General features: G+C 41.4%; 1 protein-coding gene across 1 annotated transcript in view; it reads left to right on the top strand.

Annotated features, from left to right (window-relative positions):
• The window catches only part of MINDY2 (MINDY lysine 48 deubiquitinase 2), a gene marked incomplete in the record, with an annotated part of 1,894,024 nt that overhangs the window by 834,494 nt on the left and 1,041,761 nt on the right, over window positions 1-17,769 (top strand).

The raw sequence follows: 17,769 nt of genomic DNA, 5'->3' as shown, positions 1-17,769 counted from the left end.
CTGTTCCAGAGTATGGGAAGTCTCTGGGACAGGAATCTATCCCTCCAGCATGTCCTGTTTATTATGGTGACAAGGTTTAGGTCCCTAGAGCGTGTAGCTCAGATGGATTAGGATTTCTTTAGGTGTAGCATGTCCAACAGCTCTGGGTTTGACATAGCTTTATATGTTAGGCAGAGATCACCTCAGAGTAGGTGATATGCTACGGAGTAAAGCTGGAGTTTTTTGAGGCATTCAGTGTAGGGCATTTATTTGAGTCCAGTAATCCTCTTTGTGAGGTACTTCTGTGGCCTTTCCAGCTGCTGCAGATGTCTTGTGAGATATATTCCAAAAGGGGCATTGTACTCTATAATGGGTCTAATGAGTGTCGAGTAGAGAGGAACAATGACCTCTTTTTTCTTAGATGAGAACTCTTTTATGATGAGGTGTGCCACGTTGAAGGACTTCCTGACTAATGTGGCGATGTGACTATCAAAGGAGAGACTACTGTCCACCTGGGTCCCAAGGTCTCTTATCACACATTCTGTGTTAAGTAGATTGCTGCCTATGTGGTAGTTCATGGGTACAGAGTTTTTACCAAAGGGGATGACACTGCACTTTTTGGCATTGAGCTTGAGGCCATGCCTCTGACACCAGGCATCTCTCTCAGCGAGGCCCTTCTGTAGGATGTCCACATCATTTGGGGACTTGACTATGGCTCTTAGTTTGCAGTCATCTGCAAACTTCGTTAGCCAGCAGCCTTCTGTGTTAGCCTGTACTTCAGAGAAGTAGATACCAAACAAGAGAGGTCCCAGGACGGAACCCTGTGGTACTCCACTTGTCACTGCTTTGAGGTCAGATTTGGAGTCTGCAACTTTTACAGTGTGGGTTCTGTCAGTGAGCCAGTTGGCAACCCATCCTGTGATGCAGGGATTTATACCTAGTTTAGTGAGTTTAGCTATAATTCCAGAATGGGGGATGATGTTGAAAGCCTTGGCGAGGTCAAGATAGGCTGTGTGAACCACCTTACCTTCATCTACGGCTTTGGTGACTGCCTCAAAGAAGTCGATCAGGTTCAGGGGGCATGATCTGCCTTTCACAAACCCAAACTGGGTGGGATCCAGAGTTTGGAGGTTACCAATGTCTTTGTTTATGAGTTCCATGATGATACATTCCATGGCCTTGCAGACCAGGCTCATCAGGCTAATAGGTCGATAGTTCCCGGGATCAGTGGTGGCTCCCCCTTTGTGAAGTGGGATAACTGTTGCTGTGCGCCATTCAGTGGGCAAAAAACCTGATGCGAGGCTATTATTGAAATTATTGGTAAGAACTAGGTAGTCTGTCTACCACAACCGGAGTGGTTTCTGGCCCAGAAATTGTAGTTTATTGGCCATTTGGGAAGTTGTTCCATCGCTTTCAACTTTCTGGTTTAAAAGCCCATGTTTGCGTGGGTTTGCACTTGTTTAAGCTCCTCGGATACAGTTCTGGCGACCTGCAGACTACAAGAGCAACAGGAAAGAGAACGAGATACTCGTTAAGTGACTCCATTTTGATTTTTTCATAATTTACTGCTCTCTGCACTTTTTTGTCATTTTTAATTTATCTGCATTTATTTAAACTATATTTGCCTTAATATTGCTGCATACTAAAGTGTGCTAGCTTGTACTGCTTTTAAAGTGTTTTTGCTACTGTTTTAACTGCTTTTCTGCAAAAAAAAAAAACAGTTCTAAGCTTGTTTCCTGCTTTTCCTGTAACTAGTCTAGTTCAGATACAGATTTGCTGCATCCAGGGCTGTTTTGTAAGTTTCTGAGCCCCCCGGAGCTTTCTGTGTTGGAGGGAAGCCTTCTAGCTTATCAGCTGGAGTGGTAAGCACTACGTAGCCTATCTACCACAAGAGGAGTAGTTTCTGGTCCAGAAATTGTAGTTTATAGACTGTTTGGGCAGTTTTTCCATCCCTTTCAACTTTCTGGTTTAAAAGCCTGTTTTTGCACACACCTCGCAGCAGCGCTCAGCTGAGGTAAACTATTACCGGTGCCAGAAAGTGTGCTCTTCAATTTTTCCCTTAGAACGTGCGTGTTCTTTTACTTCTTGCACTTCAATTAGCTTAATCGGCTAGCACTTTAACAGGCTTTTGTGGCATTTATTGTAGCACACTTAGGTGCTATCAGCACTAGCTGTTCCTACTCAGCAACAGCACCAGTACTTATTAGTTATGACCACCCCTCCTGGTATGATTGTAGGGCAATTTCCTGTGCTTTCTCCTGCTAACCTGGTGCACTTGGGCATCCTGAGACAGTGTGGCAGCTGCCTAATGTACACAGACAACCCTCTCTTCTTACCTCCCAACACTCATACCTGTGAGAGATGCACTTATATCACCAAACTGGAAGTAGTGCATGGTCTAACCAAGACTGGACTAGCTGGTCAAGAGGAGAAAGTCAACACCTACAACTCACTACATAGAGCACACAGCCCTCCAAAACACCAACCATCACAACCCACACATAAAAACACAAACCATACACCCACCTTCTCAGAGGCTGTCAATAAAAATTTACCCAAACAACAGGACCCCCGAGACAGGAAATGCACTTGACCACCACAACCCAACACCAACCCCAGAACACATAACTCACCACCACAATGTGCCTCTCAACCTAAGCCCTTAATGCAGAACACTTTGCCCAGTGTAGTAATTATAGGGGACTCAATTGTGAGGCACACTGATGTCCCACTCACTAGGTTGAACAAAGAGAAGGTGACAGTCAGTTGTCTGTCAGGTGCCAGGATCCGCCACATAACAGATGCACTCAGGTCACTCCACAACAAGTACACCCGGTTGAATTCTGCTCACTGGTAAGCCATTAAATCTCAGGAATTTCTTAGTGTTGTTTTTAGCTAATTATTTGGATCTATACAACTGATATTCACTTTCTGATTCTTGACTACTGCTCTGCTTATTTGTTTATTTCACTGGTTTCATTCTGCCATTCACCAATCTCCCATCAGGACACAAAGGCTCATCAGCAGTTGAACTCTGCTCACTGCATACTCTGGCAACTCTACAGTCCACGGCTACCACCCCACCCATACAGTCTAGGAAGAAATCAGTACTGCAAAACTAAACCAAGGATATACCCTTTGAGCCTGAAGAGCAGGATCAGCCCACCCAGGCATTCTACATGTATGTGTTATGATAGTGAAGCTTTAACATTAGCAGTGTTACATAGTAGTTCTCAGTGTGCTAATAACACTGACTGACTGAGACTTGTCCTACCCCCCCCCCCCCAGCTTGTGTAGTAATCCTAACTGTCCACTAGACAGTATACACGTAATTCAGGTCATTCCTGTTCTCTGTGATTAAAATTTAACCCTTAAGCAGCCCTTTCAGTGCTGTTTGCCTTAGTTTGTATCACTTGGAGGCCCACCTGTTTATTTGCATCTCTATATATTCCCCTTCATTGCTAATGTATCTCCCTACTCTAATCTGTGCACAAACTGGCTACTAATAAGCAAGTCAATGTGAGGGCACCCCCAACATTAATAAACTTTGCTATCTCTTCTCTCCTTCACTTTACAAGTAGAGTTTGTATTACAAAAAGTAAAAACAAGTACCGAACCAACATGGCTGGGCAAAAATCTCTATTTATTTAACAAAGTGAAAAGTAAGGAAAGAGAGCACTTTTGCGATAACACTATCGCTTCCACAGAGAAAGTTCTTGCGTGCTTTTTTCTTTTAGAGTTTGTATTACTACTCACCCCCTCTGAGGCCTTCAGTAATAGTTTTCCACTGCTTGCCTCTCTTGTTTGGCTGGTTTCTTTGAATTGCACCTGGTTCACACCCTTTTTGATACCCCCACCCCCAATACTAAGTCTATATTAGATTCCTGCTGTTTATGGAGCCCCGCTGTTTATTTAGCCCCGCTCCGTTCGCCCGTGCTACTCACAGGCTCACTTCGCACCCCACCCTGCCCCCTAATTCCTCCTGCTGCCCACTACATCTAGATTTATTCTAGGCACTAACCCCTCCCATTAACCAGCAACCAATCAGAACAGTACTAGTAACCTATCTCCTCTGCCATCCACAGTACCCCTCCCACTTCCAATTTAGTTGCTCATCTGACACAGTCATGCTACTACCTAAAGTGCTTATACTCCTTACCTGCACTCTTCTTGCACACCTTACATCCTACCAGAACTCCATAATAGACAAAACCCACCTGTATCACGGCACCCTTACTCTCACTTCTATCCCTCACACACCTACTAATTACACTTGTCATACCATCACAATGTCTATCCCAATACACCCACCATACTACCAGTCATCTGTTACATTCAAATTAAAAAAATCCCTAAAATATGACAGGCTAATTACCATACTCATAAAACTTATGTTTACTGCCCTATCTAAATTAGCCCTCAGTGGTGGTATCCACCCTAACCCTGGTCCTACCATTACCAACTCCTCACCTAAAAATCTGCTTAGTAGCTGCTTTTCACAACTAACATCCAACAAAAAGCCATCTGAACTCCTGTTCATGTGTCTAAATATCAGAAGTATAACTAATAAAACCCATGACCTAAATGCCAACATAGCCTTATACTCTCCTGATATTCTCATCCTGACTGAAACCTGGCTCAAACCTCACATCAAAAGTGAGGAAATACTCCCAACAGGTTATAACATTCTTCGAGTAGCTAGACAATCTAAGAAAGGGGGTGGTGTGGCTCTAATGTTTAAACACCACCTCAATATCCAGATCCTAAACATATCTGCCTCCCACACTGGAAATGAAGAAATCCTATATTCCAACCTCAAACTAAACCCAATTAAAACAATCAACATCATAGAATGCTACTTCCCACCTGGCCAAAACATTCCACCCCTGGAAAACCTCCTGAACTGGGCTAACCATTCCCTACCCCAGGAAACCATAACCCTAGGTGATTTTAATATCAACTGACTATCTTGTATTAACAGTCATCCAGCCCAGAACCTAAACCTTCATGGATTCTCTCAACTAATACAGTCATCTACCTGGATAAATAAAAACTCTAACAAACATACTACTGTTGACTGGATATTAGTCAATAAAGACCCACACTCATACTTAGCTGCCTGTCTACCAGACAGCCTTAGTGACCACACTCCAACATTCCTTCTGAGACACCAATTAAATTGTGCTAAACCCATCATCTGTATGCAAATCCGAAATAGGGTAAACTTTAGCCCTCTTTCCTGTATCTAATCCCTTCAAAAATGTGACTGGACACCACTAATGTACTACAATCTGGATGAAGCCATCATCTTCTTCAATAGCACCTTCCTAAACATCCTAAACACACATGCCCCCATAAGAAATGCCAGAATCAAAGCACAGTACTCCCCTTGGTTACAAAAAAGCACCGGGGCACTAATGAAAATTAGAGATAAGGCCTGGGAGCACTGGCGCTTAACAACCCCCCCCCCCCCTCTAGACAGTCATTCCTAGAGTTGTGCAACAAGGTAAAAAAGCAAGTAAAAGAAGATAAAACCCAATATTATCAGTCTGCCCTAAACTCCTCTCATCCCAACCCTAAGCAGTTCTGGTCCACAGTAAACTCCATTCTCCACCCAGGTAAAGTAGGCATCCCCCACCTACCACTCCCTCTTACTCCAGCAGTGTTGCTGACTCATTCAATAAACACTTTACTGAAACCATTCTGTCTTTGACTAAACAACACAACCCTCTACCCACCCTCCCTACATCAAAACCAAATACTCTGCCCACACTCTTTTCTTTTTCATCAGTACCTACCTCCTATATAAAAAAACTTCTATTGAAACTTAAGCCTACGAAACTTGCAGCTGACAATCTCCCCTCCGAATACCTAAAAATAGCAGCAGAAGCCCTATATTAACCAGTCTCTATCTTAATTAATCGGTCCTTATCAGAAAGCTGTGTTCCCACACTGTGGAAAATATCCCACATTATTCCCCTCCATAAAGGTGGCTCCCCCACTGAACCTTCCATTTGCCACACCATAGCCATCCTTTCTCCACTTTTCAAGATACTTGAGAAATGCATCCATTCTCAAGTCTTAGACTACCTCTTAGCTAATAACCTCCTCTCCAGCACCCAGCATGGTTTCAGGCCATACCACAGCAGTACTACCGCCTTTCTCTCTTTCACTAATGCTATCCTTCATCATAAAAATAATGGCCTGTTGTCCTCTGCTATATTTCTGGATCTATCCAAGGCTTTTGACATGGTCTCACACAAACTACTAATCTCTGTTCTCACTAACCTATCCTTTTCCTATTCAGCTACTGATTGGTTTCATGGCTATCTAACTGGCCGCCAACAATCAGTTGTCTGGCATAATGACCTATCTCCTCGACTTACTATAACACTCGGTGTTCCCCAAGGCTCCATCCTTGGTCCCCTTCTATTCTCACTCTTCAGTGATCTATTCACAGCCACCAAGCATGCTTCTCTTATATAGTATGCAGATGACTCCATCCTCATCTGCTCAGCCCCAACTATACCTGAACTTCACAAGATCATACAGGCAGCCTTTTCATCTGTAGAAAACTAGCTATCTAATGCTCAGTCATTACTCAACCCGAGCAAGACTAAACTCCTTGTCTTCCAACCCACTAAATCTAACCCAATTGTCCCCAGTTTAATATGCTAGCCAAAGACAATACCGTCATCTCCCCAACAGAGCACACCAAACTACTTGGTGTTGAGATTGATAACAATCTCTGATCTGACACTCACATTTCTCTTACCATAAAAAGGTTCACAAAAAAAAACTAGGTGCATTGTACAGAAACAAACAGTTCCTCACCAAGACAACCAGAATTTCTGCTGCTAATTCCCACCTAATCTCCACTTTACTCTACGCCTCTCTTATGCTTATCTAACTTAGACAAACAGACCTAAACAAGCTCAAGGCTTGCTACAATAAAATTGCTAAGTTTGCCACTGGTACATCTTATCACAGCCACCACTGTGTCTCACTTAGGGAACTTGACTGGCTTGAACTCCCTCATCTCTTTCAACTGGATCAACTCTCCCTTGCCCACAAGTTATTAAACCATCCTCTTAAAGTCCCATCCCTTCAAAACCTTCTCCAGTCGTACTGCTTCACTAGACCTCTACGCTCCAGCAGCAAAAATCTACTTGTGACCAAACCTAATAACTCAGCAGGAGGTGCACTATTTTCCTGTGTCATATTGTCATATCCAGATTATGGAATATCCCCCATAACCACACTACCTTCTTGCAATCACTTCAAGACTGCACTAAAAACTCACTTAAAAATTCCCTGGTTATGCCCATGCACCAGTCCTGACTAGTAACCCTCCTTTTAAATCCCCTCCCCTAGCCACTGTGCCTCACACCGTCTGATCATTGCATTCCTTCCTCTGCAGGCTCTGGCTCACCCTTTAACCTCTCCTTCCCTCCGTCTCTCAGACCTGTTATAACATGCTTAACTACCTCACTTCATCTCAACTCCAAATACATACCCAACTGACTTACACCTAGCTTCCTCTCACTAGCACGTATACTACTCACTCAGTCTCCTCTCTTACTCTTCTATCTTCCCCTTCCATCCCATTAGCCCTTCTAGCTTGTTCCACCTTTGTGTGGAGTTTCTGCTTTATATCTGTTGAGTTTAGTGTAGTATATTTATATATAAGATTTAGGTATAAGAGTTTAGAACAGTATCTGTTTGAGCTTAGTACTATCTGTATATACATCCTACCTTTATTCCTAGCCTTTAGCTAGATATTGGTATACCTGTGCATTGCTATGTTTCATATTGTATTTATAGCTAATGTTTGCTGCAGTATGTATTATTTGCTAGTGTATGTATATTCAGTTGTTCTTCATGTACTCTGTTGCTCATTTATTGTTCTGTGGAGCTTTTCTCCCCGGGCCTCCACTGAAAAAGGACCTGTGTCCAGTTGGAATTTCCCGGTAAACAAATGTACATAAATAAATAAATAACAAATATAACTCAGTCATTGTCCATGTGGGTGTGAATGACCTGAGACATACCTCCCTGGACTACATGAAAAGAGATGTGATGGCACTCTCAGATTATGTGGAACCAGGCAGGTATGACCCTAGCCCTGAGTAGTATTCTACCATCACACAGAATGATACCACAGTACAAGCAGTAAATGATCGATTTCAACAATTGGCTAAGTTTCTGGTATCATTCTAAGGGGATCCAGTATCTGTCTTCCTGGGACGACATGATCGACAGACCTCGAAGCTTTGCCAGAGACAGCCTGCATCTGTCACCCCTGGGATTCCGGGTACTGGCTAAGGCTGTTGCCACCCCTATAGTGCCTTTTTTAGACAGTGTTCCAAAGGCCAAAATTCCACTATAACAGCTGCAAATAAATGCAGTATGAGGGTCATGCTACTCAATGGTAGAAGTCTAAATCTCAAGATGCACTCACTCAAAGCTCTCCTCAAAATGGAGAATGTCGACATCTGTGCTGTAATGGAGATCTGGTTTAAAGAGGCACAAAGCACCCTTGTGCTCCCAGACTACAACTCATTCCACACCTTTCAGCCCCAGAATATGGCTGGAAGCTCCAAAGGTGGTGGTGTCTCCATATTCTTAAAGGATATGCACACCTCAAGACTGGTAGCCCAGCATAAGGCATCTGAGATACTTCAGGTACAGATAACACAGGATAAGATGGTGATACAAGTCATAGGCTGCTACAAAACCCCAACCATGTCCCTAGACTCTCACTCCAAGCTCCTAAGCACCCTGGAATCTATGAAGGTCCAACCCAATATTCTCATACTGGGTGACTTCAACTACCCTTCCATCAACTGGGAAAACTATTCAAGTAGCAATGGACAGGCCCAATGCTTTTGGAATTTATCAGTTTCAGTGCACTGGACCAGCTCATTCTAACCCTCACTGGAGGAAGCAACATCCTCGACCTGGTTATCACTAACATGGGACACTGTTGATCCACACCTATAGTCAATTCCTCCCTGGTTAAATCTGACCACAAACTGATCACCATGGAAATCTCCATCTCACCTACAACCCCCGCTAAGGTGACCACCCTGAAAAACTTCTCTAAAGCCAACTTTGGGCTCCTAAAAACAGAGGTGGCTAACTTCTCGGCACCCATGCCAGTGGAAAATAGCTGCATGACTGCCAAATCAAACACCAATGCACTGTACGAGCACGTACACAAATGCATGGACAGATTGCATTCTGGTGGAAGTTTGGAAGTTATAGAAGGGAAGAAAGTGATAACAATCTGAACGGTTTTGTTTAACATTATTTTAAATGAAGGGGAGGCAGCAACATCTTAGAGAAAAGCTGTAGTGGCTGGAATACCTAAAAACTGTAAAGCCCTATCTGATCCAATTTCATATAGGCCCATCTCAATTCTAAGCCATGATTATAAAGTGTTTATGTCTATAGTGGCTACAGGAATGGCAAAGGTGATGCCAAAATTGATAGATATGGATCAGTATGGTTTTGTGTAGGGGAGGCAAACATTTGTAAGAATACACCACTGTTACTGGTTGGTCTTGATGCAGAGAACGCATTTGCTAGAGAAAGCTGACATTTTATGAGTAGGGCAGGCAAAGCATTTGCATTTCCTGATACAATTATGAAGTCAATCAGAAAGATATGTGAGGGGAATGGAGGCAAAAATTAAACTAGGAGGGTTCCATTCTGATAAGTTGCATTTAAACAGAGGAACCAGGAAAAGGTGTCCTCTTTCCCCTTTGTTATTTGTTTTATATTTGGAACCACTAGCAAAAAAAATATAAGGGACTCAGAAATTAAAGGATATAATTATAATCGGTAGAGTGTTCCAAGAAACGTTGGCATTATTTGCAGATGATGTTATTTTGTGCCTGATGGAACCAGAAAAAGGACATCTCAGTGTTGTGGAATACCATTTTTGGGGAGATATAAAATTAATGAAGACAAAACAAAAGCTATACAATTATATATGCATACATGAATTGGTCCAGCAATTCACCCATTTTATGGGGACATGATAAAGTGAAGTAATTAGGAGTATGGATTAAAAAAGATTTAGTTATGGCAGCTATGGATATGTGGGAAGAGACTAAACAAAAGATAGTACAAAAACTAAGAAACAAGAAGCTCTTGCTTATGGACATGAATGTCAAGATATAAGCAGTAAAAAGTTTAGTTTTATATACAGGTCAGGCATATTTTTATCAACCAGCAGAGAAGCTGTGGATAATAATAAAAAGTTCAAGGATTTTATTTGGGAGAGGAAGAGGGCAAGAGTCAAGTAGGATAAATTGATTCTCCCAACAGAACAAGGAAGTTTAGGATTACATGATTTGAAGAAATATTTTAGAGCTACACACTTAAAGTTGCTATACATAACACAAACAGAAAGCTACAAATCAAAATGGAAAGGTGTGACAATGATGTGTGGGGGAGTAATTCAAGAAATAAGGAATGAGTGGAATTTTGGATGCAGATCCCTAAGGAGAGTAACAACAATCATACATAATATTATATTCATAAAGTAGCAGTAAGTGTACTTAGAAGTAAGCCAACATGAGAATGGGGAAAGGAGATTCAGACGAGAGGGATGACTGCAATTAGGGATACATAGAGTAGGGAAATCCTAAATGAAAGACCTGCACTGGTTGAGGTTTTAAATGAGTCAAGAACAAAAGCTGCCAAAGCTGTTAAAAAGGGATAATTAGAAGGGCATATACAATATTGCACAATAACTATAGGAATCAGTCAGAAGATATTAGAAAAGATTGCGAAGAGAGATTAAATACGCAGTTCACAACGAAACAATGGCAGGATATCTGTATGCCTCCCAAATATGTAACAATGTTTAGAAGATTTAGAATTTTTACTAGAAGTGCATGCTTAGATACTTTTATACCCCAAGCAGACTCCAAAGAAAGATAGGTAGAGGGCAAATTTTAGAGGTCTGATGAAGAAGAGAGAGGTAACTGGGAGCATATGTTTTGGGAGTGTAATTAGTTGGCAGACTTTAAAAATTCCCTACAGAGTGTTCTGTCAGGCATACTGGGTGAGTAAATGAGTGTAACTAAGGAATTTCTTTTTTGACCTTGGATATAAGATCTTATTTGCTGAGACACAGTGAGACCTTCTTAACATTAATTCTGGTAGCTGCCAAAAAAGCAATTACTAGAAAATGGAAATCAGAATTTAAACCATCTATACCTAAAGTTATGAATACTGTAGCAGAAATAAAAGAACAGGAAGTAGAATGTTTAGAAAGGGGTAGGAGTAAATTACACAGAAAAAAAAAATGGAGATTGTGAGAATACTACAATCAGAAAAATGTTTTGGAGGAGGAATGGGGTTTAGGAGAAGGCAGGAATTGAATAATTTATGTAATGTTGCTTTGATTTTACATCACATATATTGCTATATGTTCCATAGTATTTGTAAATGTGAACTTGTTAATATGATTTGATTAGTTTTATATCAATGTAAGTTTGCCTATGTCACAAGTGATAATTCAATAAAAGTGTTTAAAAAAGCCATGTTGTTGGCCATCTACAAACTGAGAAAGAACTGCACCTGTCTGGAATTCAGCTCTGTATAACCATTGTTTTCTAGACCTCTCTCTCTCTCTGTCTGTAGAACTGTCAGTGTTAGTGGCTTAGTAGGTTGAAAGTTTCAGTAGGGTGTCAGAAGACCAGCAAGGTGTGGGCTTTTTTCCCACATGAGGAGCTTTGGTTCATTGTCTAGAACTGATACTGCAGTATAGCATAAGAGGAGGTGCTGGCCTTCCTTTAAACTGAGATCCCACCTGCCTTTGTTGGTGGTAACCCATATGGATGTAAAAGATCTCTTGCATATTGCTTAATGATATTTTATTGTTTTTTTTTTCTACAACTCTGTTATTCTTTTACATCAACAAACATGTTTTCATTTCTCAGCTATCCATGTATGACACTCTCTTACATTTGTTTGAATATTACATTAATGCTTTCACTGGAAGTTTATGTAATACAATTTTCAATAGGAGATTTTGACAGCTATATTCTTGCGTCTTTTTTTGCCTACTTTTATAGCAGTCTTTATCCCATTTTGTCAGTTCTTCCAAGGTTGCACGTTTGTTCATAATTCCACCTTTCCATTTTTTCTTTCTTGTCCTACACCTTTGATTTTTTAATTTACATGGTTAAATTTTATTTTAATATTCAAAAAGTTCACAATTCTCTGTCTCTTAAATTCTTTTAAAACCTTCTTTCATGCTTTCTTTCCCCAAAAATACTATAGTTCTCCCAAAGTAATTGTCCTAAAATTAATTTTGTGCCTTTCATATCTAGTAATTTTAAATGTCTAGAAAGGATGCAAGGATGCTAAATGCATGGAAGGGTTAATTAACCCAAACCACCTTTTTCACATGGTGTGTATTGATACCCCTCTCCCACACCATTAATTGGGTGAAGTCTGAACCTCAGATTATAGAAAAGCAAAAAATTCCAGAGTTATCTATACAATTTATTAAATACTACTTCTTTCTGAAGGATGGCACAAACGTTTTCCCATAGTAATGAGCTAAGGCTCTTGCCACCCCCATAGTGCCTTTTTTAGGCAAGGCTCAAATTCTAAACCTACCACCCCAGAAAACAAAAATGGGAAGAAACTGAGGGTAATGCTGCTCAATGCCAGAAGTCTAAATCTCAAAATGCACGCACTCGAGGCCCTTCTCAGTATGGAGAACATCGATGTCTGTGCTGTAACTGAAACCTGGTTCAAGGCTCCTGAGAGCACCCCGGCACTATTAGGTTTTACCTCATATCATGCGTTCCGGCCCCAAAACCCGGACCACACCACAAAAGGAGGGTGTATCCATATTCATAAAGGATACCCACACCTCCAGGTTGGTGGCAACGCATAAGCTTCGGAAACCATCCAGGTGCAACTAACCATAGGCAAAACTGCTCTACAAATTGTAGCATGCTACAGGCCACCCTCTCAAACTCAGGAACCCCACACAGCCTTCCTGAAGACACTGGAGGGTATAAATGTATCTCCAAACACCATCATATTGGGTGACTTCAACTACCCGAATATAGACTGGGAACATTACTCAAGCCCTAACTTTCTAGCCCAATGGTTCCTGGAGTTCATAAATTCAAATGCCATGGAACAGCTAGTCACTGTTCCCACAAGAGGAGAAAATATACTAGATCTCATTGTCACAAACATGGGGACAAAATGCTCCACACCGGAAGTATATCCCTCATTGGTGAGATCTGATCATAAACTAATCTCACTGGAAATCCACATCCCGCCCCACCCCAAACAAAAAGACCATAGTGAAGAACTTCTCTAAAGCAAACTTCACACTACTCAAGACTGGTGTGGTATCCTTCAAGGCCCCTGAGCCAGAGGAAACCACAACCCAAGCTCGGAAGCCCTTACAAATGCCTTCTATGAACACCTCCAGGACTGCATGGATCAGGCAATCCCAAATAAAACCAAGACTCTTTCCACAAAGGGCAAACGTCCAGTCTGGTGGACCCCAGCCATTAACAAACTTTACAATAAGAGGAGAAAGCTATTACATGATAGAACAAAATCCATAAAAGGGAAGTCACCCTGATCATTATTAGTAAAAAAATACGAGCACTCATAAAATCAACTAAGGCCAATTTTGAGAGAAAAATTGCCATGGATTCAAAGGAAAATCATAAGGCCTTTTTCAGCTATGTTAGGAACCTGGGTGGAAACTCCCAGATATGCTCAGAATTAGTCCAAAATGATACAAAAATCACTGAACCCACAGACATTGCCAACATACTGGCAGACAGGTTCAGTGCAAACTTCACCCCCCTCTCCCCCCCTAAAGGAGAGATAACTATCCCAGCCGAGTGTAGCCTCCCGAACATCTCAAATGCGCAGGTGAAAGCTGCTCTCTCTAAAGCTAAAAACACAGCATCAATGGGACCGGATGGTGTCCCCGGCTGTGTGCTACACGAGCTAAATGAGGAATTAAACCCGCACATAAGGCAGCTGTTTAATCTCAGCCTTACCACAGGATACATGCCCAAGGAGTGGCGTACGGCAACTGTGGTCCCACTCCACAAAGGCGGCGCCTCTACGGACCCTGGTAATTACCGCCCCATAAGCTTAACAAGTCTAGTCTGCAAAGCTATGGAGAGGATCATAATGGAGCTCATAAACAAAGATATAGGGGACTTGCAGACATTGGACCCGACCCAGTTTGGCTTTGTCAAGGGAAGATCATGCCTTTTGAACTTGGTCGACTTCTTCGAAACAGTCACCAAGGCCATTGATGAGGGAAAGGCAGTCCATACAGCCTACCTTGACCTTGCAAAGGCTTTCGACACAATACCCCACTCGGGTATTGTAGAAAAACTTACCAGCTTAAATGTAAACCCATATGTCACAAGATGGGTTGCAAACTGGCTTAAGGACAGAACCCACAGGGTTAGAGTTGCTGGCGCTGTGTCAGACTCCAAGCCGGTCACAAGTGGTGTCCCACAGGGCTCGGTCCTTGGCCCCTATTGTTTGGCATCTACTTCTCAGAAGTACAGGCCAACATGGGAGGACTTTGGCTGACAAAGTTTGCAGGCGACTGCAAACTGGGCTATAGTGGAAAGTGTATCGGACATGGATATCCTTCAGAAGGGACTCACGGAAACAGATAGCTGGTGCCAGAGCCATGGCCTGAAGTTAAACGCCAAAAAATGTATAGTCATACCCTTCGGGAAAAACAAGGTAACCCCAAGCTACCATATAGGTGGCAATCCACTAAGCACAGAAGAGGTTATCAGGGATCTGGGGACCCAGGTTGACAGTGGCCTTTCTTTTGACACTCACATTGCTAAAGTGGTTAGAAAGACCTTCTACATTGCCCACCTGATCATGAAGGGATTCACATCCAGATCTAGTGAGGTCATTGTTCCACTGTACTCTTCACTTATCAGACCAATGATCGAGTACAATGCCCCATTCGGGATGTATCTCACCCGACATCTGCAGCAATTGGAGAGACCCCAAAAGTTCCTCACCAAAAGGATAAAGGGACTCCAAAATCTGTCATATGCTGCCAGATTGAAGAAACTCCAGCTCTATTCAGTCGCATACCGTCTGCTCAGAGGTGACATGTGCCTGACATACAAGGCCATGTCCAACCCGGAATTAATGGACATGCTCCACCTCAAAAAATCCAAATCCACCAAAACCACTAGAGCAAGTGACTTAAACCTTAGCACGGCTATAAATAGGACGTGCTGGAGGGATAGATTTATCACTCAGAGACTCCCTATGCTGTGGAATAAAATCCCGGTCCATGTGAGGCAGAGCACCTCGCTGACTCTGTTCAAGAGAAATCTAGACCTGTGGATGGGAGATCGTAGGTTTACCCCGGGAATCATATCTGTGTCACTGCTGGACAGAGGCACAACAAACTAATGGGCACAGTATTTTTTCATATAAGGGGTGGCGTAAGCCACAAAAATTTGGGCTAGGCTTATAAATGCCTTAGGGCAGATAGCCTAGTATAAACCTATGAACCTATGAACCTATAATGCTATCACTCCAATTTAGTCTTCCAGGATTTTCCCCCCGTTGTTTCACATCCTGTTTCTTTCCCAGCTGTCCCACCTGAATACTGTTATTTCTGACAGTGAAAAACAGTCATCTCCAATTTTTACTTGCTCACCAGCAATAGCAGATTATAACAGGGGCAATTCAGGCATCCAGACAAGACCCATGACTTCTGATTTTGGACACTTCTCCCAATATCATCTCATCAGCTCATTCTACTGAGCACTGAGAGATCAACTGGGAATGCCCCGGGGTGAACTTTCTATTTCCCATCCACTCATCAAGATTTCTCTTGAAGAGGACCAGTGACATGCTTGACATGTATGGGAAGTCTAGTCTAGAGCATGGGCAGTCTCTGGGTTATGAACCTGTCCCACCAGCATGTTCTGTGGTTTATGGTAATGAGGTTGAGGTCTCTGGAGTGTGTGGTGCAGAGGGATTTGGATTTCCTTAGATGTAGCATTTCTAAAAGAGCTGGGTAGGACATGGCTTTGTAAGTCAAGCAGAGATCACCTCTTAGTAGACGATATGAGACAGAGAATAGCTGGAGTTTTTTGAGTCTGTCCTGCTTTAAATGTTACTTTTGCACATTTATCAAGACCAACTGACATTCTTTTATCATCCGAAAAAGTTTTGACCACTTGAAGTTGTGCTTTCAGTTCCTCATCTGATGAACTATACAGTTTTAAATCATCTAGGAAAAAAAAGATAAGAAGTCTTTCCACATTGTTGTTTTCTGGGAGCCAAATTATAGCCATCACCTAATCTGTTAAGTAGACAGCTTAATGGGTTAAAGTCAAGGCAAAACACAATGATGAAAGAGAGTTACCCTGGAATATCCTCCTTTGAATTTTATCCCTGGAATAATAATTTGTCCTTTATGAGTTTAACTTCAGAGTGGTTTGCCACTTTTTCATGGTCACTGTAATGTAATCGATCAGTGTAGGGTGCATCTTATACATTTTTAAGCACTCTTTTATCCATGAATGTGGGTTACTGTCAAATGCTTTTGTGTAATCCATCCATGCCATAATTAGATTCTTACCCTTTTTGCAGTTCTCCATTATGATTTTATTTAACCCTCAAATCATTATTTGCTCCATAAGACTTTCTTTTATTACCCTTTTGTTCTATTGCCATGATTGAGTTTTTTTCTAAATAACTATAAACTCTGTTGGCATCAGTTCCAGTGTATAGTTTATATATCGTCAGAAGGGAAGTTATTGGTCTATAGTTTTTAGGATAGCTTGCATGTTTACTCTTAAGCAGAAGTATTGTTTTCCTGTTAGCCAGGCTGGTGTCTGTTCAGGGTGTGCATGTAAATAGTTCTTACTCATGGCTAAATCTTCATATGAAGGTGTTAATAACATTTAACCAGAAGTTAGAATCTGGACCTGGGGTTTTTCAGTTAGGAGCTCTTCTTAACTTTGTTTCAATCTCTCTGGCTGTTACTTCATTCCATTTCATATCCTGTACATTTGAACTTCTTATTCTTTCTTTTACTTCATCTATATATTTAACATCTTTGTTATGTTCCACAGGATCTTCATAAATATTTCTCCAAAATGTATTTATTTTTTTTGTTTTTTGGTTGTGTTTTGATTCCTTTTGTCCTGTTTCCCAATTCTCTATAAAACTTTTTTGGGTCATTAGTAAATTGCTTATTTTGTACTTTTCTATTTATCTGCACATCTTCTAAGTTTTTCTGTCTGTGCTATTTTTAGTTTATTATTTGTGATAGTGCATGATAGATCCTGATCTGTTCTGATACTGTGCTTTGCTTTTATCATGTCTATCTTTCTGTGTATTTTTGTTGATCTGTTCCCTCTGCTGTACTCTTCTAACAGTGACACCTCTTCTCTTAATTGCTTTATAGATATATTTCTGTGCGATACTTCCATGATGGCATTTGATTTCTTCCCTTCCTTTCCCCTACTGCCTTTTGTTTTTGTGGTAAGACTTTATCTGTTATTAATTTAGCTGCACAGTAATATGTCTTATTTACTTCTGTTATATCACATTAATGTCTGTGGACAGTCCTAATTACTGTGTTCGTTTGTTTTAGCAAACGTCTATTTGGGTTTTATTGACTTTCTGTAATCTGTTTGTTTCACTGATCTTAATATGTTTGTCCATCTCTATTAAATCAAGCAACTTTTTTCTTAAGTCATTTTCCTCTAAAGTTTT

Source organism: Protopterus annectens, chromosome 7.part1 (genome assembly GCF_019279795.1).
Source record: "Protopterus annectens isolate FY-2018-M chromosome 7.part1, PAN1.0, whole genome shotgun sequence".
Lineage (NCBI taxonomy): Eukaryota > Metazoa > Chordata > Ceratodontiformes > Protopteridae > Protopterus > Protopterus annectens.
Note: the sequence above shows the minus strand (reverse complement) of the source record. Positions and strands in the feature narration are given on the sequence as shown.